Raw genomic sequence first — 27066 nt, forward strand, 5'->3', positions numbered from 1 at the left:
ATGAAACAGGCATATGGGAACCCATGCTGAGGTAATTATAAAGAAAATATAAATCATTTAGGATAATATGTTCTTGAAGAGCTCATAACACTTTGAAGACTGAGAAGAAACGCCCCTCCACTCAGGTTCCCAGACCTATCCAGCTGCTTGTAACTCAGCTAGTTGTAACACATTTGTTTAAACTAGTTGTTTTTTTAAAAATATTCTTATCATTTCTGGAAGCTATCTTTATTAGGAGTGCCTCAATTCTAATTTGTTTATATCTAAAACTCATTTAGAAGGAAAAAGCAAATTAAGACACAAGGAGATATAGTTTTATGCCCTCTAGATGGGGAAAAATTTAAGAAGTCTGACAATATCAAATATTGGAGAGTGCTCTTGAGAGTCAAAATTTGTCCAACAATTTTCAAAACAACTGAGCAGTTTGTTGTAAAAATAATTCATTCCTAGAAAAACCTTTGTACAAGTGCACCATAAGACATGCACAAGAATGTTTTAACAGCACGATTTGCAAATGAAAAACACTGGAAGCAAACCAAATGTACACTGACAAAATTAATTTAAAAATTGCGATGCCTTCACAAAATGGAGCGCTCCAAAAAATGAAGAAACTGTAATGTTACGGATGCTGTGATGTGCCACCAGATTCTCCCCTCCATCACTGAGGCACTCGCTCTTCGAGCTGCCGGGAGTACTGTTTGCTAATAGGTAGTAGCTGAACAGCACTTAGGGACTCACCCTTGGTCGAAGATGGCTGTCTTCACAGGGGCAGCAGCCCACCTCTAAGAGGCTATGAAGGCCTGGCTGCTTTCCTTCAAATTTGGACTTCTCTGAAGGGCCACCCTAGCTTCAGAGCTTCCCCTGTGTTTAGTCAAGATCTTTGTTGCAACTGCTTTGCTGTTCAATGTCTTCCTTACCCAGTTCTCCTTTCCTCATCTCTCACAGGTCTGGTTCCTGAGAGCACTTCCCAATAAACCACTTTAACACAAGTTTTTTTCAGAGACTGTTTTTAGAAACCTGAACTATGGCAGATAGTAGAGTAGTGTTGGAAACAGATACTGAATGGGAATTTTGGAGCTGGGTCACCAGTTGGCCAGCTGCCAATGAGGACCTCATCACTCACTGATAGTAGATGGAATACTTATAACACTAGGCATGATGTAGTGGTAAAATTGCTAAGTTTCATTAGTTGTGATAAAAAAACAGGGGTAACAGTTTACATAGTAATGTACTGCAGATGTAGTATCTCTGTACTGGAAAGGTTTCGGGGGAGTAGAAATTACAAGAACTATGGATTCAGAGGGCTGTTGGGGTAGGGAGAGGTTGAGGGAGATCAGTGCTTGGGAAAAAGAACACACTTATGATTGAAACTATAAAATATTGATGAAAGAAGTTGACAAAGACAAATAAATGGAAAGATATCCTGTATTCTTGGATTAGAAGAGTTAATATCATGAAAATGTATATACTACATGCTTCCTTATTTCAAACTATATGACAAAGCTATAGTAGTTAAATCAGTATGGTATTGGCATCAAAAAAGAGACATAGACCAATGGAACAGAATAGAGAGCCCAGAAATAAATTCACACATATATGGTCAACTAATCTATGACAGGTATGCCAAGAACACACAATGGGGAAAGGATTCTCCAATAAATAGTGTTGGGAAACCCAGATATCCACATGCAAAAGAATGAAGTTGGACCCTTGTCTTGCACTGTATATAAAAATCAACTCAAAGTGGATTTTAAAAAACCTTAAATGTGAGACCTGAAACTGTAAAACTCCTAGAAGTAAAAATAAGAAAAAAGCTCCTTGACATGCATCTCGGCAATGATTTTTTTGATACAACACCAAAAGCAAGGCAACAAAAGCAAATATAAACAAGTGGGACTGCATCAGACTGAAAAGCTTCTGCATGGCATGGAAAACAATCAACAAAATGAAAAGGCAACCTATAGAATGACAGAAAATAATTGAAAAACATATCTGATAAGGGATTAATATCCAAAACATGTGAGGAACTCATACCATTAAATTGCAAAAAAAGCAACCCAATTAAAAAATGGGCAAAAGACCTGAATAGACATTTCTCCAAAGAACACATACAAATGGATGACCAACAGGTGTGTGAAACGGTGCTCATCATCATTAATCATTAGGGAAATGCAAATCAAAACCATAAAGAAAATGGTATATATGAAATCTGAGAAAGTCAAACTCATAGAACTAGGGAGTAGAGTGGTGGTTACCAGGAGCTGGGGGTGGGGAAAATGAGGAGATGTTGGTCAAAAGGTACAAACTTTCCGTTATAAGATGAATAAGTTCTGAGGATGTGATGTACAGTAAGATGACTATCATTAATGATATTATATACTTGAAATTTGCTAATATCTTAAGCGTTCTCACCACACCCAAAAAAACAAAAGGTAACTATGTAAGGTGATAGATATGTGAATTAACTTGACTATGGTAATGATTTTACAGTGTATACATATGTCAATGCATCACATTGTATCTTAATATACAATTTTATATACAATTAATATACAATTTTTATTTGTCAATTATATCTCAATAAAGCAGAAAAAAATAAATAAACAATTTTTTAAAAATATATCTACTGTCTTGCCCCAGGGCTATTTTCTCTATCCTCTGTCACATGTAGTCTGGAGGAAACTGGACATTCTGTAGAAGATCACATTGGCCCATTATACAGATATAATGATGTCGATTATCATGTTCATCAGTACATGGCAAGTACTGTGGTAAGACACTTACACTCAAGAGGGTGGGAGATGGCCTTAAGAAGATGCAGGGGGTTGCTACAACAGTAAAATTTGGGAGGTCCAGTGGTCTGGAGGATTCAAGCCATTCTGGAAGAAGGGATATTTCCTTAAGTTCTTTGAGTCACTCCTCTGGGATACCAGTGGGCCTCTTTTCCTGGGGGACTCTTCTAAGAAAGGTTAGTTCAGCAAAACATAGCCCCTACTACTACAGCTGTTTTTGAAGCCAGCACTGCTACTCATTGTCTCCCTTCTATTTTCTCCACTATACATTCCCCTCACTCTCAGCTACCACCAGATCAGCTGATCTCAGTGTCTTAACTAATGGTGTGACTCAAGCCCTCATCCCTGAGGGGTCTGAGCTTCTGGTCACCCTAACCTTCTTAGGCAATGGCTACCACACTTATAATTTATAGTCAAAACTGGGCAAGGGAGTGTCCAGTGGCACCCAAGTAGATGCTCTAGCCAAAAGTATTTCTCCCTACCTACATCTACATCGTGAAGAGGGGTCCTACTTCTTCCTGATGATCAGGGTCAACTAACACTGCCAAGATGGTGATGTCAAAAGGATACCAGCTTGAAAGGGTGTGTCACTGGCCAAATCTGGGAAAATTTTAGCGTCATAACAAACAATGTCAATAGCAGATTTTAATTGAATAAAATAATCCATTAGTCCATATGGATTAAATATTTAAGTAAGTAAATAAATAGATATGTTTGGGCGGTGAGGGGGTGGAGAAGCCCTTCCTCAGAGTAGAACGAATCTAACAAATGGAGAAGAAATAACAGAATTAGAAAAATCACTGTTAGGCAAACATAGTAATTGATTCAGGAAAGACTCATAACATGCATTCTAGAACAAGTGGATGAATATTGAGAACATAATCTATATTTAAAATGTCCCTGAGGGGCTGGCCCCATGGCCAAGTGGTTAAAGTTGCGTGTGCTCCACTTCAGCAGCCTGTGTTCACAGGTTCGGATCTTGGGTGCAGACCTACTCCACTCATCAGCCATGCTGTGGAGGTATCCCACATACAAAAAATAGAGGAAGGTTAGCACAGATGTTAGTTAGGGATAATCTACCTCAAGCAAAAAAGAGGAAGATTGACATCGGTTGTTAGCTCAGGGTGAATCTTCCTCACCAAAAAAAAATAATAAAATGTGCCTGAAAAGTCACCTGGAAAGACAAGAAAAGTTATTTTCATTGTCTCAAAGTATTTGTTCATAAGAAGTTATTAATTATAAAGGAAAATATAGTAATTTTGTAGCAAAGAAACCTCTCAGACACCACCTTAATCAAGTGATCAAAGTTAATGTCACCAGTAATGTGACATGATGATACAATTGGAAGAATACACCACCGCTTCTGGGGTGTTCCCATTAAAATGGATAACCTGAATCTAATCATGAGTAAACATCCAACAAACCCAAAGTTTTACAAAATAATGTCAAGGCTACACACCACAAGGGATACAGAGAAACTCTAGCAGATTGGAGGAGAGTAAGGAGACACCACCGCTGAGTGCAACATGTGATCCCACATTGGGTCTTGGATTATAGATATTTTAAAAAATCGTTTTGCTATGGATAACATTGTTAGAACTGTTGCCCAAATTTGACTGAAGCCCGTGGATTGATGGTGGTATTATATAAATCTCAGTTTCCTGATTTCGATGTACTCAGATTAGGTAAGAAAGTATCCTTGTCTTTTAGGAAATACCTAGTGAAAATTTTAGCAGTAATGAAGCATCAAGTCTGTAACTTACACTCTAGTAGGTTAGGAAAAAAATATATATACATATACTGTATATAAAATATAATACATAATTATATACCATTATATATTATAATATGTATAGAAGGGGAGGTGGAGAGAAAGATAAATCAAGTATTTAAAATGATTTTAAATGTTAGTGATTGGAGAACTGTGTGATAGTATATGAGAATTCTTTGGATTAGTGCAATGTTTCTATAAATTTAAAATTATTTTAAAATAAAAAGTTAAAAAGCTAACCTCGTTAAAGTGACCCATAAAAGAGATATATAATAGTTTGAAAACTGAGATTCAAAGCACATGAGCTGGCTCCTCATTTTTCAATGAACCTCAAAACAGGATGAGACACTTCATTTCCCTATTGGTAAGCAGGACTATAGGATTTGTGGTTTGGATTTTATTCGTAGAATTCTTTTGAGGTTCTGGTTTCTAATTCACGTGCAGCTTCGTAAACTCACCATGATTCATGGCTTCTTGTTCATGTTTCCCAATTTGTGAGACTGAATTATGAAATAGCATAGGTCAGATGCATATGGTGGAGCCAAATTTATCTTAGTGATTCCTTATTGAGTATTTAGGACTGCTGAATTGCTTTACATTAAAATTAAATATCAACAAAATTCAGGGGATAGAAATGCTTTGGATAGAAATTGTCTAAAACATTTTTGTGAATAAAACTACCAGCTCCATGAAATAGTAGATTTTAAAATAACAAATATGGAGCAATGAAATAGTGACCACCTGCAGACTCTGTAGGGATGCTGATGATGTCAAATCAGCTGAATAGCATTATGTTAAAGAAAAAAACCTCAAATGACTCAAATTAATCCTACTACTGCCATTTTAGTCTGATACACCTAACAAGTTATTCAAATAATATTGTAGCCTTCAAGTGTACAAAACATCCCATGTATGTCCATCCAAGTCTTCCATTTTTTGGAGACGTAATACTCTACAAACATCTATGGGAACCTTTTCCACAAGGTGCTGCTTCTTCTTACTAAGACTCTAATAGTCACATTCTTCTTCTCCCTCCCTCTTCTCCTCCTCTACCACTTGCTCCCTCCCTCTTCATTTCCCCTTCCCCTTCTCCTTCTCTTTCTTCCTTTAACCATAATCTTGTTTTCACAACACAGCTGGGTCTTGGTGAAAGTTATAGAATTGGCATAATTGCCAGATTTATTTCTTATATTGGAGAGAATAGAAAACTCCTGTTATGACAGTGGCTATAAGATCTCCTGATCTAAATCTGAGTAATGTCTAGAAGAAACAATGAATGCTTTGTTTAGAAGATTTGCCTTTGGTTTGCCTTTTCCAAAACAGTGTGAGTGCAGGATAGAACATTTATCTGGTATATTCAATCAACATAGACAGTCAAAGTTTTTCCACAAAATGATACATCTTGGTTATATTACATTGAAATTTATATCAGCCATCCCTGAATTTTCCACAGTGCAGATATGAAGCCAAAAAAGAGTAGAAGATCTTTCATGGAGCCTTAGTATTTTGGGGTGGGGTGGAGCTAACACTCTACCAAGAAAAGTCAGTGAACAAGACATCTGAAGAGCAAAGTCAAGGATGGTTGGCAGGAAATCAAAATTCTTAAAAAAAAAGATTTCACAGTAAGGTTAGGTCCATGAAAGTAACAATAATTGCTATCAGTTTGAGGAAGAAGAGACTAAGTGTTTTATTTTTAATAGAAAATGTGATAGATTGAGGCTGAAAGTCAGAAGGAGTCACGGGAAGAGCTGGGGAGGAGAGGAAGTAGGGACAATGGAAGTCAAAAAAGCATTGCTCTAAGGATCATTTACACACATTGATTTGTATTTCTTTATTGGATTTTATCAGCAAAATAGTGCTTATAATTCATCCATCAGTTTTAATTACTGAGACACATTATTCTGAACCAAATTATTCTCCCTCCATGACCCAGGGTTATGAAAAAATTAAACCTAAATGTATTGTGTGTACTACCCTAATAAACATAATTTAAAATATGTACTAAAGAAAAGTCTTTCTTTTTTTAACTCTTCAAGTAAGCCTTTGTTAGAGAAAAAAGTCATTGAGAATGTGATCCATGTTAAAAATGTGCCTGAAAAAGCCATTACATAGTAACTATGTTAAAAAGATGTGTGTCTCATCATATCATTTTGACCAGCCTTGATTTACTGGGGAGTTGACTAGTCAATCATGACACTGGGAGGAAGTGACCCAGGATCAAAGACTCCTCCAGTGTTACTGTAATTTCTACAGAGTGTCTCCTCTTTGATGCTACTTGTTTGTGATAATTTAAGACCATTCCTTCCTCCAGAAAGAGCAAATAGAATTCCCTCTTTTCCAATTCTTTAGAAGAAAATTTCTTAATAACATTCTTTGATTGTTTAATAAATGCTGTTTCATGTGAAAAAGTCTGATTTATTCATAAAATATGTTAGCCTCTGATTATGGGTTAGTTTAAATTTTATTTGGGTTTCATGTTGTAACGATCCACTTATTTCTGCTTTTACCCTTGACCAGATTCTAACTTGAGGTTACCCTTATTTATTCTTTTTTAGAATCTACCGATGAATGAAAACATGACATTGTTTAATCCTCTTTTAAATGGCAAAACTCAGTGGGAGTTACTCACTGGCAATAAACCCATCTGGGAAATTAAACTGATTGTGAAAACATGCCACAAATTTGCTTTAGGCTTGTGTCTTTTAAATAGTTCAAAGTGAGAACTTTAAAACTGAATCATGTAGATCCATTTTGAACTTCGTTTATGGGAGGGTGAAATAATTGGTTCTGTGACCCTGGGACTAGGTAACCTTGGTCGCTTAACCACTCTGGTCCTCACTTGTCTTATTTACAGAGGGAGAAAATTGGACTACATGACTTCCACGGGGCCTACGGCTCTGTGATTCTGTGATTTGCCTCTTTCTGCTTCATGAGTGTGACTCCAATATGTACAGACAAAAACATGTCAAAGGCATAGCCCCATGTCTAGGCCATTGTGAGCCGCTAGTACATAATTAATTGAATCAACAAATAAAGGGTACTTTGAGAGGGAATCGACATAACTTAAGCCTCTGTGTCTTTGAACTTGTCCTTCCCTCTGCTTGGAATTGCTTTCCCCAGTTCTTCACATGGCAAGTTCCTCATCACTCTTACTGAAGACTGAGTGTCACTTCCTCCAGGTTGTCCTTTCTGACCACCTGTCCCAGGGAAACTTATAAAGGTCCAGTTTGTCCCCTGAGAAATTTCTCCAGGAGATTTATTTTAGGAAAGTTATTTAATGGCCCTGGTAATCATAAACACATTATTTTGACATAATGAGTTAAATAGTGTACTGGAAGGAATTGAACATTCAAATGTAATGAGTTTGATTGATTAAAAGAGAGTGTTCTTTGGAGATTAAGCAATAATTGCAGATGTTGAGTTTCCTGCTTGAAAGATGTGCTGATTCAAGGGGCTTAAATGTTGAAAGCATTTGATTGATTATTAAATACTTTCTTTAAAATATGTAAAAGAGAATTGATCCAATTCTTTATTTTATTTTATTTTTTTTGAGGAAGATTAGCCCTGAGCTAACATCTGCTGCCAATCCTCCTCTTTTTGCTGAGGAAGATTGGCCCTGAGCTAACATCTGTGCCCATCTTCCTCTGTTTTACATGTGGGATGCCTGCCACAGCTTGGCTTGATACATAGTGCGTAGGTCCACATCCAGGATCTGAACTAGTGAACCCTGGGCCGCCAAAATGGAACATACGACCTTAACCGCTGCGCCACCAGGCTGGCTCCAATCCAATTCTTTCTTTACTCCAGCATTCAGCATGTAGGAAAAAGGCCTGATGTGTCAACTGAAGCCCTAGGGTAGTAAATTTACCCTTATAAAAGTTGAGCGTCACTGTGATAGAGTTAACATCCTCTAGACTGTGAGTTTCCTGTTTTTGATGGTCTTGACAGTTTTGAGGAGTGCTGGCCAAGAATTTTGTAGAATGTCTCTCAATTTGGGTTAGTCTGATGTTTTTCTCATAGTTAGACTGTGGTTCCGGGCTTTTGGGGAAATGACCACAGAGGTGAAATGCCATTGTCATGTGACAGAGTTTTGCATTCTGTTCGTCATGATGGGACATCACTCTATATAATTGTCTGATATATACAGATTACATAGTATTGATAGAAAAATTTTTGTTTATAAATTTATTTTTATGTTTAATATCTGTCTCCCAACAAACTATGTTAGATCCACGAAAGCAAATATTTGGCTGTCTTTTCCATCACTTTGTCCCTAGAGTCTGGAAGAGTTTGGGGCATCTAACAGAAGAGTGATGGATTGTTGAGTGAATGAACAAATGAGTGAATGTATCTTATGTATAGGTAGCTGAATCCCACCTCAACTCCATTTGGACGCTGTGGCCAATATATAGAGTAATATACCAAGGTGAGTTCTCTGAATTTGGATATAATGTCAAAAACAAGTCACACCTCGAGCTTTAAACTAATACAAATCAATAGATAGTAGTTGAGATTAATCATCTACGGAGGTACCCTAATCTAAGAGGTGGTCTTAGATTGGAGTATTCCCTAAATCAAATCAAGAAGATCAGAGTTTACATAAATCCGGTCACAGAGACCAGCATATATCCTTTGGGTGGGTGTATCAAGTCAGTGTCCCACTAGAACCATGAAAACAGAGGGAACTTAATACTAGGAATTGGCTGCTAAGATGTTAGAAGGTCGAAAAGCAAAAACAAGCAGGTGAAAGTTAGGAAGAGCAGGATGATGCCACTCCATAAAACTGGAGAAGCAACAGGAAAACTTCATTACCTGTAGCCCATGATCCCTGGGCCAGTGAGGCTGTTGCTCCTGGATCTGAGCTGCCTGCTCAGGAACCCAGGATACTGCCTGTGCCTGTTGTTGGCGCTTCTGCTTCCTCTGTAGCAACTGCAAGAGGCACTGCTAGTGCTGGGAAAACGGCCTCTCCTTTCTCCCCACCTTTCAAACTTCTGTCAGTGCCCCCATTGACAACAGGTGACTAACAGGTAGTCCTATCTGGCAAGGGAGTCTAGGCAGTGTATTTACAGGCTTTCCGAACTAGGAATAGAGAGACGGCTTGGCTGAGTGAGCAATGAGCGCAGGTGGAATGACTGAGCTATAACTGACATTTTATACTGTCAGTAAGATCAGTAAACTTTTACTGAAAAACTCTTGTAAAGAAGGTATACAAGATATAAACAAGGCGTTCTGCTAAATGTTTAGGAAACCCAAAATGTCTTAGATACAAATCCTGGTTACTACAGGAGCTGCTATAGTGGGAACAGACACATTCATAATTAAAAATATGCAAGGCAGGTAGTACCAAATATCCTTCTAAGAATATAAACAAAGTAGTAAGTAAGGACAAAGGAGAAAGTCATTAACGTTAATTGGAGAAACCTGTGTTAAAAGGGTGGTCCTATGTAACCTGATTGGCTTGTTTAAATTCTAGTTCTGCTATTTCCTTTCTATAAGATCTTAGGCAAGCTTTTCAACCTCTTCGTGCTTCACTTTCCTCCTCTGTGAAATAATAATAATGAGGAAAATGATAGCACCAACTCCAACAGATTATGAGAGTATGATGGAGTCATTCATATAAAGCTGAAAATAAAATGTAACAGTCCTGGGACTAAATAAGGGCCTATAAATATTTGTTAGTTTCTTGCAAATGTTTTGATTATGAGTTAAAACAACAACAGCAACAAGAGGAGTTGGGTCCTTTCCAGTGATCTGTGTACTTCTAATATGGCCTGGGGACACAGTGCTTTGATTATAAGACACAAGTATTCTATATGTCCAGGCAAGAATATCTTACTAGTGGAAAATCAAGTTTTACAAATCAAGAATACAAATTTGGGGGCTGGCCCAGTGGTACAGAGGTTAAGTTTGCATACTCCGCTTCAGCGGCCCAGGGTTTGCTGCTTTGGATCCCAGGTGCGGACCTATGCACTGCTGGTCAAGCTATGCTGTGGCAGGCATCCTACATATAAAGTAGAGAAAGATAGGCACAGATGTTAACTCACGGCCAGTCTTCCTCAGCAAAAAAGAGGAGGATTGGTTGCAGATGTTAGCTCAGGGCTAATCTGCCTGAAAAAAAAAAAATCCAAATTTGTCATTTAATAGAAAATTTATCTTTAGATTTGTGATTTTGTTTTCACACAAAATCTTAAGTATATTAAAAATCTAACTCTGGGGCCTAGCCCAGTGACATAGTGGTTAAGTTCAGCACACTCCACTTTGGCAGCCCAGGTTTGCGGGTTTGGATCCCTGGTATGGACCTACACTGCTCATCAAGCCATGCCGTAGCAGCAACCCAAATACAAAGTAGAGGAAGATTGGCACAGATGTTAGCTCAGGACCACTCTTCCTTAAGTAAAAAGAGGAAGATTGGCAACAGAGGTTAGCTGAGGGCCAATCTTCTTCACCACAAAATAAAAATAAAAAAATAAAAAATCTAGCTCTGGTTTCTCCTAGTGCATTTAATATTGGAGATATCCCATGTGTTTGTTAAAGGTTGAATAAAATTGCTGCTAAGTTGTTCCTTTGTATATTATGAAGTCATGGAATTTTAGACATATGAATTCTTAAAGATTATATTGTTCAACTTTACTCTCTGCAGCTGAAGCTCAGAAAAGTGAGGGAGCATGTCCAGTAGTTACCAGCTCTTTAGTTAGGCATTGGCAAAGCTGAGAATAAAGAACATCTTCTAGTTTCTGTAATTGTTGGCCTTCTACTTTTCAACATTCTTGCTTACTGCTCATATTTATTTTTTTCCCAGATTAGAAATGTTTCCTTTCATTATCTTTTTACTATGAGGCTTAGTTGTTTTCTTGTGTTTTTTGTTTTTTGTTTTGCTGAGGCAGATTTGCCCTGAGCTAATCTTGTGCTAATCTTCATCTATTTTATATGTGGGTCACTGCCACAGCATAGTGAATGAGTGGTGTAGGTCAGTGCCCAGGATCTCAACCTGTGAACCCAGGGTTCTGAAGCAGGGCATGCTGAGCTTAATCACTGTGCCACAGGGCTGGCCCCTTAGTTTTTTTTAATTAGTAATTTTTCACAATTCTGGTTTATAAAAAGTATTTTGCTTTCCCTTGTTTCAGTTTTGCTTTTCAAGAGTTACTATGCCTATTCTCTGCATTCAAAAGTTTTAGCAATTCAAGCACATACTTATTGTCTTTTCTGGTATATTGTTGTGCATATAGGCATAACACCAAATTGTCTGTTTACATTTATAACACGATTGCAATGAAAAAGATTATAAAAATTCCCACATCTCAGCCAACCTACATCTTAAGTCTTAAACTCAGAAGTCAGTCATGGAAGTTAGAAACATTGGAAATATAAATACAGAAATAAATCCATTCTATAAAAGCAACTTAATTTTTCGAAAGGAATAATTTTGAATATTGCCCATCTTAATGGTATTCAAGAAACACAACTATCAGTGACTTGGGAGAGCGATTATAAGAAGGAATCATTGATCTTTTTAAATATGAAGCAATAAGTGAAAAAACAATATCATTGAAGGCTTTAGATATGCTCAAATAAACTATTAGCGAAGCAAAATGAAATAATGCTGTCTAAGGGGAATGGCAAATAAGCCAAGACATTGTGGACGGGATTGACTAATAATTCATACATCACGCCTTCTGCTCCACCCCAATGAAGACTTTCGTCATTGACTTTCTCAGGAAGAGTAAGCCTTCATTCTTTGGGGTACTATATGACTTTTGAAGTACCTCCAGCATACTACTTAACACATTTATTTTAATTACTGCCTCTGTCTTCCTCATAGGCTAAGGGATCATTGCAAGGATATGTCTTTCATTCATTCATGCATTTATTCCTTAATCCACCCATCCATTCAAACATTAATCTACTTATTCTCACATTCAGAAGTTATCTGAATAGGGCAGACTGGTTGAAGTTGATTATGCACATTCTAAACTTGAAGTCTCCTATGACTTACAAAATAGGTCCCAGGAAATAAATATGGGGCACACATTTCAAGTAGTTGTTGTGGTTCAGTACACACTATTTATGTCTCACCAGTCCAGGTTTCAGGAAAAAACAAACAAACAAACAGTGAACTCCATATATCCTGAGATACTCACATGCTAAGCTCCCCCTCTACTTTGTATGACAAGGATTATCTTATAACCATGGGGGAAGCTACTCAAATCCACAAACACCTTAGACACCTACAAACCAAAAGGTGTACACTGACTGTAGAAGGCTTTTTGATATCATAAACCAAAAGAATTGTCTGCATAGTAAACCTGGATTATGCCCTGGATTCTTACCATATGTATATACTTGCCCTCAGAGTCAGAAGCTAGAGAATTTATTGATCATCAGATTACATTAAGCATTTTTTTGTTAATTCCTCACTTTCCCCTGATGAATCTCATCTTCTTCCACCATGAACTTAATGCAGCGTGAACATGACATTTCTTCATGTTTGCCCCTCTTAAATGTTGGCACAGATACCATAGCGCCCCTTAGAACTCCCGGTGCCTACAACCTCAGTGAGCTGCAAGGAGGTAGCTTTTTAGACATTCTTGAGCCAATTCGGACATTTCATGATGTCCTTAAGGCTGTATGATGCCCTGGCCGTATGGCAACGTTTCAGCCTCTGGACTGAGAATTGCTAGTGAATCTAGATCATATTTTGACATTTCCCCTCAATTTTGCTTCACAAATAACCACTGACCTGGGTGATCATAAGAGCTGATAACAATATGATTTCTGGTTCAATACTGAGAAGCATGCCTTCAAAAGCACAGAGATGGCATCCCTCTCTATCTTGTCTAACCAACATAACTATTTCTTACTAGATAAAAAAGTCTCTTATACATGAAGCCTCTGGACTATCAAATATTCAGTCATCTCAGTATACATTTATTATAGGCCTTTCCTTTTTCTTCTCTTGCCCCTACCTTTCCACTCTTAACATCACAGCTAGCAGGCTTTCACAATCCACAATGTGGGAATTTACATTGGCCATGCAAGGATTAAAAAACCTATCCTACCCCAAATCCTATCACTATATTATAAGAAACATTCATGCATAATAGCAGAAGGAACTTGCTTTATAAAAGAAGGCCTAAGTACCAGACGCTGGTCTTAGGTAAAGTAAAATGATCCATTTTGTGAAGGAAACTACCGGATACCAAGAGCACCTTTGAAGCATGAAGACTTGGAAGATGTGGCCCCATAACAATGAAACCTGGGAAATAAAATTTAGGACAATTCAGGTAGATTAAAATGTTTAGAAACCACTGGAGGATATTGAGCAGGAATTGGCATGATGTGACATGTTTTCATTGGGTTAGCTGTAACAGCAAAGGAAACTTATGGAGACAATTACAAAACTATTTAGTCCAGGTCAGAGATGTGGTTAAAAGCAGTTGGATTCTAGATATATTTTGAAGGTAAAGCAGACGGGATTTGCTCATGAATTAGATGTAAATATAAGGGAAAGGTAGAAGTCAAGGATAAACCCAAGGTTTTTCACTTAAATAATTGGAAGATGGAAGTGCTATATTTTAAATGGAAAAGATGGTAGAGAGAGAAATTTGTAAGGACAGCTCAGGGTTTCAATTTTGGACTGATTGAGTTTGTTATATCCATTAAATATTCAAGTGAAGATGTCAAGTAGGTATTTGAATATAGGAGTCAAGTTCAGAGGCATGATCTGGACCAGATACATACATATGAGAATTGCCAGAGTATAGATGGTGTTTAAATCCAAATGACCCAAAAAGATCACCTAAGGAGTGAGCGTAGAGGGGTTAAGGACTGAAGCCCTTCACTGCTTAGAGATTAGAGAGACGAAGAAAAAACAATAAAGGGATTGAGAAGGAACAACCAGCAATCTAGGAGGAAAAGCAACGGAGCGTGGTGCCTCAGAATCCAAGTAAAGAACATCGTCTAAGGAGGAAGGAATCGTCATTGTGCCAAATGCTGCTGCTGAGTCAGGTGCAGAGAGAATCAATCATTAAATTACAAGTCGTCGTCATATATTTTAGAACATTATAGTAGGTTTTAAACTATAGAAATTTGTGGACAATTCTTTTTCCATAAAGTAGACCTTGAGCTCAACAAATACATTTGTTGTTTTTAAATACTCTGAGTAAAAGAACCTCTTCCGGTGTTGTTACAATCAATATGTAGCCTGTGTAGACTCCAGCTATTACATTTAAGATTTTGGTATCAAAGTACTAGCCCTGTGTCTTGGGGAAAGCTGCATTAACACGGTTTGTTTCTATCTGGTTAGGTTACAGGTTGCAGTAAGACTAAGAAGAAACATATTTTACTATTTTTAGATAAAAGAAAAAAACATAATTGCTTGAAGGCTGACAATTGAGTTTTTCCAATTTGATGTAAGAAATTTTTTTCTTTTAGCTAATTGCCCAATGAACTTTAAGTTTCTGATAGTCCAAATTTATACTCAGTATTCCCTTGGCAACTGTCATAAACAGAATCAGACATTCAGTTTTTCTCTAAAAAATGATCCAGAGTTATATAAATCTCATTTGTGAACGCAACTTTAAAGAAATCCTTAGGTACAACTTAAATGGTATATTTAAAAATAGAGGGGCTGGCCTGGCAGCACAGCGGTTAAGTGTGCACTCTCCGCTTTGGCGGCCTGGGGTTCGCTGGTTCGGATCCCGGGTGCGGACATGGCATCGCTTGGCAAGCCATGCTGTCGTAGGCATCCCACATATAAAGCAGAGGAAGATGGGCATGGATGTAAGCTCGGGGCCAGTCTTCCTCAGCAAAAAGAGGAGGATTGGTAGCAGGTGTTAGCTCAGGGCTAATCTTCCTCAAAAAAAAAAAAAAAAATAGAGGCACTATATATGGTATATTCACTACTATCAAACAGCTGAAATATTGTGTAAAGCGGATAGAAAGTTATACAATTTAAAACTTGGGGGGAAATCACATTATTTTAAATTTAATTTTAAAGGCCTGTTTTATCTCAGATCTTTGTCAAGATGATATTTATTCATTCAATCACATTATTAACAATGCAATAAATAAATGTGGTTGTTTTTGCTTTCTTCTTTGGAAGTCTTGGCTATAGGCAGAGAAATGAGTCACTTTAATATTTTGCTCAAGAATAATATTTGTAACAATGCTAAGATAGGCTTTACTTTTAATGTAAGTATTATCTCTTGTTGCCACATTGTATAATCAGGGCATGGGGACATGAGACATGGGACAAAGATACATATTTTTTCAAATAATTATAACATGCAAGACCTGGATGTGTTTCTCTGGGCAGCATTTTACAATACTCCAGTTGACATTTGGTCTCAAGTTCCTCCACTGAGAAATCAATATAGAAAAGTATGGCCTTATTTCAGGGCTCCACCCAAAGCTGCTGGTGATTATGTTTCAAAAGATTTCCTCTGCAGATTTTCCACTGCCTTCACAGGAGCTCTGAAACACTTGGGATGAGACACCATTTCCTTTATTTACGGGAAGTGTTGCTAAGTTGAGGCCTCTATACTTACCATGACATTTTGCTTCAGAAAGATAGGAGAAAGAAAAATAACCAAGACTTTTGGCAGCTCGTTTCTGTATGATTATGAAACAGGGTTACCTGAAAAGTGGCATGTCCTACGGAAATAGCAACAATGAAAATAGAGTAGTTAAGGGGTAATTATTGTTGCTACACATTCTGGACAATTTTTTAAATAGAGAAATTTCTAATTTTATTTTAAATGCTGTTATTAATAATACTTTAAATAAATTACCACACAAAATATGATATTAAACATTAAATTATGGCTTTTTATAAATAAGACACTGGCTCATTCAGTCAATCGACCACTCTTGATTTTAGCTACATCTGAGAAATGCCAGGAGGGGTCACGCAAGAGAGCAAAATCGACAAAGTAACAAAGTAAAATCTCTCCCCATTTGAATTCTTTTCTATTTGCCCTAAAAATACATAGAAACGTTGCATTGTTTAAGGAAGAACGTCTACACAGCATTTGCAAAACCCAAGGCTAACTCTTCCTTTGCTTTGCCGGCACGTGTCAATCCTACTTAGCTTACATTTTCCTGCCCAGGAAGCCATTTGGGTTTAATTTTGGGATTTCCAAGGAAATTATTAGCAACAAAAAATAAATTGGGAAGATGACAGACTCTTTTTTTCTCATAAAGGATGAATGAAATTGGAGATGACATTTTATGTAGAAGTTTAACTCATATATTTTAATTTATTTTTATAGTAACACGAAATAACATTGTTTTATTATCACAATAGTTATTAAAATACGAGCATAAGTGTTTAAAGGAGATAATTGTGTATTTAAATGGCTGCTTCTATCCATTATTTATTTAAACTCTAGATCAAGAGTTCATCGTAGGTAGTGAAAAAATGGAATTAGAGCTACATAAGAATAAGACCAGATTTTCTTGAACACAACTGAGAGTAATTATAGTAAAATATAAGTACTTTAAAAAAACCCAAATGCATAGAAAATATATGAAGACAGATTAAAATTACTTATTGGAGAGACTATGGAATGTGCTCAAAAACTTATTTTTTAACCTGTCTTACATTATGTTATCACACAGAAAGAGTAAAACAAAATTTAAATCACAAAAGCATTAAGACAGAAAAATGATTCTTACTTAATTCAAGAGCCAGTGGAAACTTCTCAGCCATTAGTGTGAAGAATGACTAATTTGACTGGAGAGGAATTACCTGATGAATATTTGAAAGATTATTAAAATACCAAAAAATGCCGGTTTGCAGAGATATCATGTACAGAGGGGAACATAAAAAACTACTGAATAATCCAGATACCCATGTAAAATTATGTTAGGTTTTTTTTTCCTAGAAAAATATGTAAAAAAGTTAACTCAAGTTTTCCAGAAATACAAAACAAGGAGAGCAAATTAAAGGAAAAGAAAGAATTGCAATGAGGGAAGAACATTGCACATATCCAGAGAGGGGAATAAAAGAAGAAAGAAACTGAGGTGAAAAACGCGTGCGTGTGCAAGATGGAGAGTTCTGAGTGAGACATTCAGGAGAGGACTAGAATTTAGGAGGAAAAGACAGAGGAAATCTAAGTAGTTTTAAGATGAGTTAGTGTTGTTTCTTTGAGCTTGGCACTTCTGAGAGTAATTTACCTCTGGTTGCATCATTGATTGGTGCTGTTTCTAATAATAAAGATGGTGATGATGAGAGCTAACATTTCAAAGAATTTACTGTGTTTCAGGAACTGTGCTAAGCACTTTACATGTATTGTCTCTTGGAACACTTGAAACAACTCTGTAAGAGTTTACAGATGAGTAAACTAATGTTCAAAGAGATTAGAAAACTTGTTCTTGGCCACATGGCCAGCAAGGATTTGTCAAGACAGACTTTGCATGACGGATTTCCAGCTCCGAAGCCTGGTCATCATTGGTTTTGCTCTGTGATCGTCCCAAAGGCTCTTCAATGGAGAGGGCCCATTCTACAAGGAATAATAATTTTAACCCAGAGGTATTTTTTTTCCTTTTGGGATGTCGCAGCACTCATGCTTCTAGCCTTGGCTTACAACGGGATTACAAATCAGAGTCAAATATTCCAAACCTCTTGTAAAGTATCCCTGAGGTTCATACCATAAATGATGTTTGTGGGGAGAAGGGGAGGAGGGACAAACAGGCACTCAATTTTACAAAACAAAGAGGAAGAAAGGAAATAAGAGAGGAAGAAAAGGACAAAAAAAGAAAGAAGAAAACCAAGGCAGAGAAGCAAAAGTCCAAAAAAAGAGATAGTGAAAATTATTGAAATATTAATTAATTAGCAATATTCTCTTCCAAGAAGAGGCTTGCATGACTGAAGTTTGATACTAACAGTGCGAAGTCATGTGGGATGAAGAATGTGTGAAATAATAGCTAACACCTAAGACTCACATGCATTAGACACTCTTCTAACCTTTACGGATATTAACCAGTTTAAAGTAAATCAATTCTATAAACTAGGTGCTATTATCATTCCTACTTAACAGATGAGGAAACTAAATTTCAGAAAGTGACAGCCACCAATGTTCCACAGCTGAAAGTGGCAAAGCTGGGAAACAAAACCTGAGTCGTCTTTGGAGTTCATAATCTAAAAGCTCTTCCCAAAATGTAAAAATACAAGCTTTCATTAACGCCAGGAAACCTCTTTACTCCCTCCACTGAAGCCTAGGAGCTTTGGTAGGGCTAGAACAATTCTTTCCAAATATTGATGTCTGTGCAAATCACTTACAGACCTTGTGATAATCCAGATTCTGATGAGTAGGTCTGGAGTGGGGCCTAGGATTCTGCAGGTCTAATAGTTCGGTTAAAAAAATGATTAAAGAAGACAATTTAGGTGATGCAAACAAACTTTAACACTTCATGAAGCACACTGTCTCCTTTGGGAGACCTGTAAAAGGAGGTGGAAGGCAGAAAGCTTTTGTAGGCTAGAGAATGAAGAACAAGGAAGAGACAAACAGAAAATAGCCGCTGGCTGGGGCCACAGAGTTAACCTTGTTTGGAGTGAGAAGGAACAAGGAAATAAGTATAGTGCCCAGAGTTGGCTTGGCTTTGTGGTTTGGCTGACTGGATATACTGCATTGCTGGTCAAGCCGAGAGTTCACAGGGCATGAAAGTTATCTAACTTGGTTCGCTGACGTGGCACCCTGGGCAGGAGCAGCTTCATATTGGGCCTAGAAAGTTATTTCATCAGTTCCCATGTGGTGCTGATGCTGTGAGTCCACAGACAACACCGTAAGTAGCAAAGGTTTACAATTCTACTGTAGGCTCCTGAAAGGAGTTGGGGGTGGGAGAGCATTATGAAATGAGAAGGAGGAGTTCAAGCACCAAGGTAGTTAAAACACATGATCCATATTGCATAGACCTTTAGAAATTAGGTGGTCTCAGAGGTCATCACGCTGAAGTAATTTATTTTGAAAATGAGGTCATGCTTGAAGGGAACTGTGTCTTGGTTATACAGCAGGTCAGTGAAGACAACCTGTGGCTCTTGTTCCTGGGCCTTTGCTCTGTTTATATTCTATCATAGCAATTCCAAAGGATGTACCTACTCTCGTTGTCTAACTTGGTCTCTTAAGGAGGATTAATCATGCCTATTTTTTTAACAAGGGATTTGAAAACCTTGTCTTCTAATCTTCATTAAAACATATTCCTGGCTTGAAGAAATGTGGAGTTATAAATGAAAAGAAGGGGCTTTCTATTAGTCAGGGTTCTCCAGAGGGACAGAACCCATAGGAGATACACACACACACACAATGAAATGGCTCAGGCAGTTATAGAAGCCGACAGGTCCCAAGAGCTGCAGACCCAGGATTGCAATGGTATAATTTCCAGTCCAAAAGCCAGCAGGCTTGAGACCCGGAGCTGAGGTTTCAGTCTGAGTTCAAGGTCGGGAAGAAATCAGTGTCCCAGCTCCAAGCAGTCAAGTTGGAAGACTTTCTTCTTATTCAGGGGAGAGTCAGACTTTTTGTTCTATTCAGGCCTTCAACTGCGTGGATGAGGACCTCCCACATTGGGGAGGGCAATCTGCTTTACTCAGTCTACTGGGCCAAATGTTCATTCCATCCGGAAACATCCTCCCAGACACACTCAGAATAATGTTTGACCAAATTTCTGAGCACCCCGTGGCCCGGTCAAGATGATACATAAAAGTAAAAATCACAGGCTTTGAAAACTTGACAATACATTAGAAAAAGTTTACATAGAAATATGTCAGTTTTGTAGTTGCATTTAAGTCTTGAATGAATTGAGACTGTAAAATTAAGGCTGGACAAACCATACCTGGTCTAATTTCATAACTATGTGATCAGCATTGGGAAACCTATTTTTATTCTTCAGGTGCCCAACAGGTGGTGCTATGCCTTAATTTACTACGTGAGTGCCAGGATGATGATTATTATTATATTATTATTATTATTTAGTTGCCTCCTTTGTGAAGAAAAAGAATTATAGCAATCAGTTTAGCAATCAGTGAAAAAACTGGAAGCCATTCTTCATAAGCCAGTACCTATTCAAAACTCAGTTCTCCTACCTCCAAACTTTTTGACTTGGAGAAAGTTACCTAACCTCTGAAATTGAGGTTTCTATCTCTAAAAATATGGAAAATAAATAGGGCCTTCCCCTTGTGGTGATTAATTGAAATAATACATAAGAACTACTATCCCAGTGTCTGGCACTTAGTAAAAAATCAGTAAATGCTAGCTACGTTGCTATCTTTATTTCTAAAAATTATTTTCTAAAATAAATTACTATTCTCATTATATTTAGCATGTATGGAATATGTTGCATTTAATGTGTGTTCCACATTAAAATAAAGTCTGTGTACTAAGTTTCTAAAGAAAATGTATCAGAAGAAAGCATGTTAAATTGTTGCATTCAGCAGTAATAAAGATATTTTTTGAATAAATTTCTAATGTGTTATAATACTTTAAATGGATATTTTATAATCACTTCTTTAATAACTTCTCAGGATTCGTGTGTACTTGGCAGTTTAACAAAATTCTATTTCCTGTGTGTAGATTCTTTTATGGTTTACTCTTGCCATTAGTGATTTAATTCTATTCATTCCATTTCTGAAGAGAAAGTCATAATGATAAAGTTGAAATGGAGAAGAATATGTGATTTAGGGTAATGTTATGTTTGACATTATTTAATTATGGCTATTCTTGCTAAAGAATTCTGAGGCTGAAGACTGTCACTTTGTAGAAAAGAATGATTATCATGTTAAGCTCTTTGTAAAACATCTTGCAGATTATAATTAAAATGTTTGGCTAATAACATAGTAAGTTTCTACTCTTCTATTAAACTTATCAGTTAAAAGAATACTACTAAAGCTGTCTACTGACAAGAACTGATTCTCTTTGGAGTTTTAGTAACTTTCTGATGTAACATGGAGGTTTTGTCAAAATGCCCTAGGACTTTAGGAACATTTGACAGTGACTATTTTTCTATCAATGACTTTCCATATAAAGGAAGTTCTTATAAAGCATAAAATTGTGTTATTTCTATGTCTATTCACTTGACATTTAACCAAAGACATTGCTACTGATCCTTCAGGAAAGGAGCAGAGTGAGAGATATATCCCAAAGCAGCTGTATGGCAGTGGACTGAAAAGTGGACAAGGAGCCAGAGGCTTATATTCTAGTTGGCCTAGGCAACTGTCTTACTATTTGACCTTGAAGAAAAACTTTACTATCCTCAACTTCCCCCATTTTAAAGAATAGCTAATTATTAACAGCACAAAACTGACTGAGAATGTGAACCTTCCTACCTACCAGAAATCCCTTGATTTAAAAAGAAAAGATATGGATTTTATGAAGAATAAATCCCTAATGACATTGGAAGAAAGTCTCTGGACCACAGTGTTAAAACCATTTGGAGAAAGTTAGACATGGATTGATGAAGGATATCATAGCTCTAAGTTCATAAACTGATGTCTACTTGGGAGGATGCTTTAGCAGCAGTTCAGGCATGTCTCAAGGACAGCAGTACTAGAAGAAAGAGGATGGTCCTAGGACAAGGATATTGAACTATATATATTCATACGGAGAGCCCACATTAGATCCCTTTCTGTAGTCAGCCCCCAATCCTTATGTTGAAGTATTTACTCAATCTGAAGCAGAGAGTGTGAGGATTTGGGTTGGAGCACACCAGACAGTTAGTGTCTTGGAGGGAAGAGAAATCCTCAAACCAGAAGTCATGCTATTGTCTCAGTTTTCTAACAGAATATCTAACTTGTCAACCACATTATCACGAGGAGCATGTTCCTCTAAACAAAACCAGTATTCACAAAAACGGGAACACGTATTCTCAAAATGATATTGAACAAAGCAGTATCATCAGATATTTGAAGAAAGCAGTGAACGGGACACCAGGGACTAATTTCCAAGAGAAAATTCATTTAATAGCATGCACAGAAGATATTAAACTAAGTCACACATCTACAAAATGAGAATAGAGAATCAATTAGAGATCTTAGAAATAAAAAGCGATTATTGAAATTAGAGTTCGAAAGAAGGGCTAAAAAGAATAGTGCAGCTGCTGAGTAAATTCTTAACTAAAAATCTGAACTGCAGACATCTCCCAGAACAAGGTGAAAAGAAAAAGAGTTGGCAGTATGACACAGAAGTTAAGAGAAGTGGAGGAAATCTCTAAAAGTTTCAGCATTTATTAGGAGTTTAAGAAGGAAGAAGCAGAAAAACGGTAGAGAGGAAACAGGTAAATAATAAAGAACATTTCCCAGAACTGAAGGAGGCATAAGAGGCATTAGTGCTGGACAAAGGGGAGTTGAGCAGTGTCCTGAGCGAGTGAGTCAAATAAAAGGCTACCCCAAACGAAAAAGAGCGAATCCTATATTTTTCAGAAAGGAAAATAAGGGTACCTGCAAAAAATGAAAAACCAGGCTGGCATCAGATGTCTCCTAAGTAAGACGGGTTGTTAGAAGACAATGAACAGTACCATCAGAGTGCTAAGGGAGAAGCTATGTTGGACCTAGTTTCTTATACGCAGGAAAACATTAGCATTTAGGGAATGTGGGAAAATAGATGTATTTCCAAGATTTACCCACTCTCAGGTCTTTCTTGGTATAGTTACGCAAATGTGCACATGAATAAATGAAAAATAAATTACAGACTGAGGATGACATGGTACTCGTGGACTAGCGGTGAGCAACAACAACAAAATAAGCTGTAAAATCTGTAGTCAAGTCTAAGTTACTATTGATGCATAATATTAAAGCAAAAAAGATAATAATTAACAACTAAAATCTTGGAAGTTTCAACATGAGAGAGATGTGTATGAGTGAGTGTGTGTAGGTGTGAGTGGAGTGGGGGATTTAAAGGCCCAAGAAGACTCTTGTTTTATTTAATGGGATGTCAGAGACTGATTAATGGTAGATTTTGATAGAAAACATAAAATTAAATGTGTGTGAAAAATTTAGCATAGTCACCATTAAAAATTGAAATAGACTGTTTCCAGGCTATTAAAGTAGAAAAGCTGAAATACTTCCAACTGACTAGAGGGGATGAAACCACGCAAATACATTCTGTAGAATATTCACACATAAAATAGGATGGCTAGAATTAATATAAATAAATTGGCATTCACAATAAACATGGATGTATTTAGTTCCCGCAAAAGACAATAAATCTTACATGAGATAAAATTATAAACTTTGCTATCATTTGCTCATAGGTTCGATTAGCCCAGAACATTCTTATTTTATACTGTTGCCTCACCATATTCCCTTCATTAAAGTTCTGTGCCTCAGGGAGATGTAAGCAGCTTATAGAATGAGAGAAAAGCTTCAGTATTTGCATATTAATAAGATTGTTCTGGCAATATATGAAAGAGAGATTGAAGAAAAGAGGCAGTTGAAATTCTCTGGAGATTCTCAAGTTACAATTTCACACAGAGGTCAACTAAAACAGAGCGTACTGTAGCAGGAATACTGAAGAATGCTTATGGATATTACTGAAAAAATCCTGTGTAAACGATTCTATTAAATGCTATGGGGAGGAGTATGCTATGTGTGCTGTAACATCACATAAAAGAGGGACTAGAATGACCTGTGGGGTAAAGAAAGTTTCCCAGGGGACCTAATTTTAGATTGTTTCCTATGTGATTAATAAGCATTAGCTTGGGGAAATGGGCACTGAAGGAGACAGCAGAGTACCCCCCGAAAGGAAAGAGGAGATGGAAAGGGACGTGGTTCTAGGACAGAAAAATTACCAACGTGGATGGCATGTAGGAGTAAAAAGGGACATGGGGTTAGGGTGCGTACGTAGGTGGGTAGAGTTTGGATTAAGGATTTTTTTTTGAAATTGCATTTTTAGAGAAATGAGAAGTCATTGTAGGTTTTAAGGCAGAGGAGGGTGATAATAATAGAATTGTGTTTTTCAAAGAATAGTCTCTGTCTAAAGAACAGATAGTTGAGAGAATATGTTTGCAGAGCGATTAGTAGTCAAAGTGAGAGAAGACAGTGACTTGGACTAGGATGATGGTTGAAGAGTTGGAAAGACGCAGGCCATATTTAACAAACACTAAATAGAAGCAACAGGAATTGATGCTAGGATGTGAGTACCATCCTTTTCTATTGCTGCATAACAAATTACCACAGATTTAGCAACTTTAAAACAACACCCCTTTGTTTATTCACAGATCTGTAGGTCGGAAGTGCAGTAGTGTGGCTGGAAATTCTGTTTAGGTATCAGGAGACTGAAATGAGGGATTTCTGATGAATTCTCATCTGGAGTCTCTGGGGAAAATGCACTTCAAAAGTCGTTCATGTTGTTGGCAGAACATCTTTTCTTGCGGTTGTAAAATTGAGGCCTCATTTTTTGGCTGGCAGTCAGCCAGGGTCTGTTCTCAGCAACTAGAGGGTGCTTGCATTCCTTGTCATGTGACCCCCTTTATCTTGGAAGCCTACAGTGCAGAGTCTCCCTCCTGTGGAATACCCCTCCACTTCACATCCCATTGGACAGGAAGAGCCTATCCTTTTAAAGTACTCACCTGATTAGATCTGGCCCTGGGAGGATAGTCTCCCTTGCTTAAAGTCAGCTGTGCCATGTACCACAACGTAATCACAAGACTGATATTTCATCATAGCCACTGGGCCTTTCCACAGCCTCAGAGAGGGGATTATAAAAGGACCTGGGTCATGAGCGGCCTTGTAGATTTCTGCCTACCGCATTGAGATTTCAGGATATCTCAAGGCTAACGTCCAGGTGTTGGCCTTGGCTCATTGGGTGGATGGTGGTGCCATTTCCTGAGATACAGTTTGACAGCACAAGTTAGTTTGGGACATTTTTGAATTTGAGGATTCTTGTCTAAAAAAGCAAGTGGTGATATTGCTCTGAACATGTGAATCAAATACTCAGAATTCTTAGAATACTAAGGTGCACTATGAATTTTTAAATGTGTACCACATTTCTCAAACATGTTTGATCAAAGAAACTTGATTTCACAGAGCATTGAAGGACAAGTGCTATATGGGGAGAAATCATCTTAAGGTATAATTCAGAACAGAGAATATAAAGAAAGTCATCAGTCATGGGGAGTCTGAAGATCATTTTTATCATCTATAAGGAAATGAAGCAGAAATGCTATGCTCTATTACAGGAAGTTTGCAAGAATCCTGTATTATTCCAGTAAAAAAAATCTTAGGAAGCAAGCCCTCAAGTAGCTTACTGTCTTTTGCATTATCTTGGCTCATTAAGGTGAACAGAATTTGAGAGTTTATTTCTCTGGACGAGTTTAAATACAATGAAATTTTCCTGAGATTATGGAAGAAAAGGAATTTGGGGGGGTTTTTCTTTTCCTTTTAGGAAGCTAATATTCTTTTATTTGTTATGCCCTGTAATATAACTGCTTGTGGTTTATGGAAATACGCTAAAACGACAAGAGAACAAAATTTCTAAAGGATAAGTTTTATTAATTATGAGAAATGTGTGATGTTGAACAAAACAAATTAAGTACAAAGAAACGAGAGCTCAGGGATCTGTTTTACCATCCCAGTAAATTTCATGTAGGAAAGAAAAAACATACAGAGAAGATGGAGAGGATGTTCCAGCAAGACTTGAAGCAATATCAGCCTTTGTGAGGTGAGCCATGGAAGTCCTTGGGAAGGTAAATTGTATAATTTGTCTGTTTAACATGACTGAATACAAATAATAGAACAATCTCGGGGAGAGTGATAGTGCACCTTTGATGGGAATGTAAAGCAGCAGGGAAAAAAGAACAAATTCTCAATCCCCAAAACCAACAGATAGTTGCTTCAGTCAAAATGAGCTAAAGTCAGTTCACGTTCAATAATTGTAAACCCAATGAATATGTCCTGTGCAATTTTTGTACTCTTTTTTAGAAAAAGAGTATTTTTTTTTAGAATCTTTAGACTCCAGAGTCTTTAGAAAAGTCTCTATGTGGTGAACCCTAAACAAATAAGTAATGAAAGTACATCTAATTTGTAACTCTACTTTTTCTTAAAATCCAAAGAACTGAGAAATGGTGAAATCTTCAAAACTTTATATTAGATAGCAACACTTGTTAGAAAATTAGAAAAAGGTAAATGAGCTCACAAAGTTATTTCTCACAGTTGTGGGATTCTGCACCTGTAGATGACTAACCTCATGTTTCATTAAGGCATCCTTCATAAAGAGAATTGGTAATGACCTTGTTGAATGAATAGTCTGTGTCCGCCTAAGTACCACTGGCAGCTTCTACCACTGTTGAGGGATGTGATGCCATTGACTGACTTTCATTTTACTGAACAAAATATTGAATCAAATAATCAAAAATCCTGCAAGCAGTTTTAACGGCCCTGTTAACATATGCCCAGCATTTTTCTACTTGACAATTTGAATTGGTGGTTCTGTGTCTTAATAAGTTGTAACAAATAAGATGAACGGAGACTCTTCTCCCTCCCCCAATAATTTAATAATTTAAGCCTTAATGTTCCTA

At 37.2% G+C, this 27066-nt stretch overlaps 1 long non-coding RNA gene across 2 annotated transcripts in view; it reads left to right on the forward strand.

Annotated features, from left to right (window-relative positions):
• LOC138918798 (uncharacterized) overlaps window positions 1-27066 on the forward strand; it is a 177579-nt gene that overhangs the window by 138491 nt on the left and 12022 nt on the right. For both annotated transcript variants that reach the window (XR_011428557.1, XR_011428558.1), the window contains exon 2: window positions 26139-26235. This is a non-coding gene — a long non-coding RNA (uncharacterized lncRNA). The remainder of the gene's footprint in view (window positions 1-26138; window positions 26236-27066) is intronic.

This window comes from Equus caballus, chromosome 18 (assembly GCF_041296265.1).
Source record: "Equus caballus isolate H_3958 breed thoroughbred chromosome 18, TB-T2T, whole genome shotgun sequence".
In the NCBI taxonomy this organism is placed as follows: Eukaryota; Metazoa; Chordata; class Mammalia; order Perissodactyla; family Equidae; genus Equus; species Equus caballus.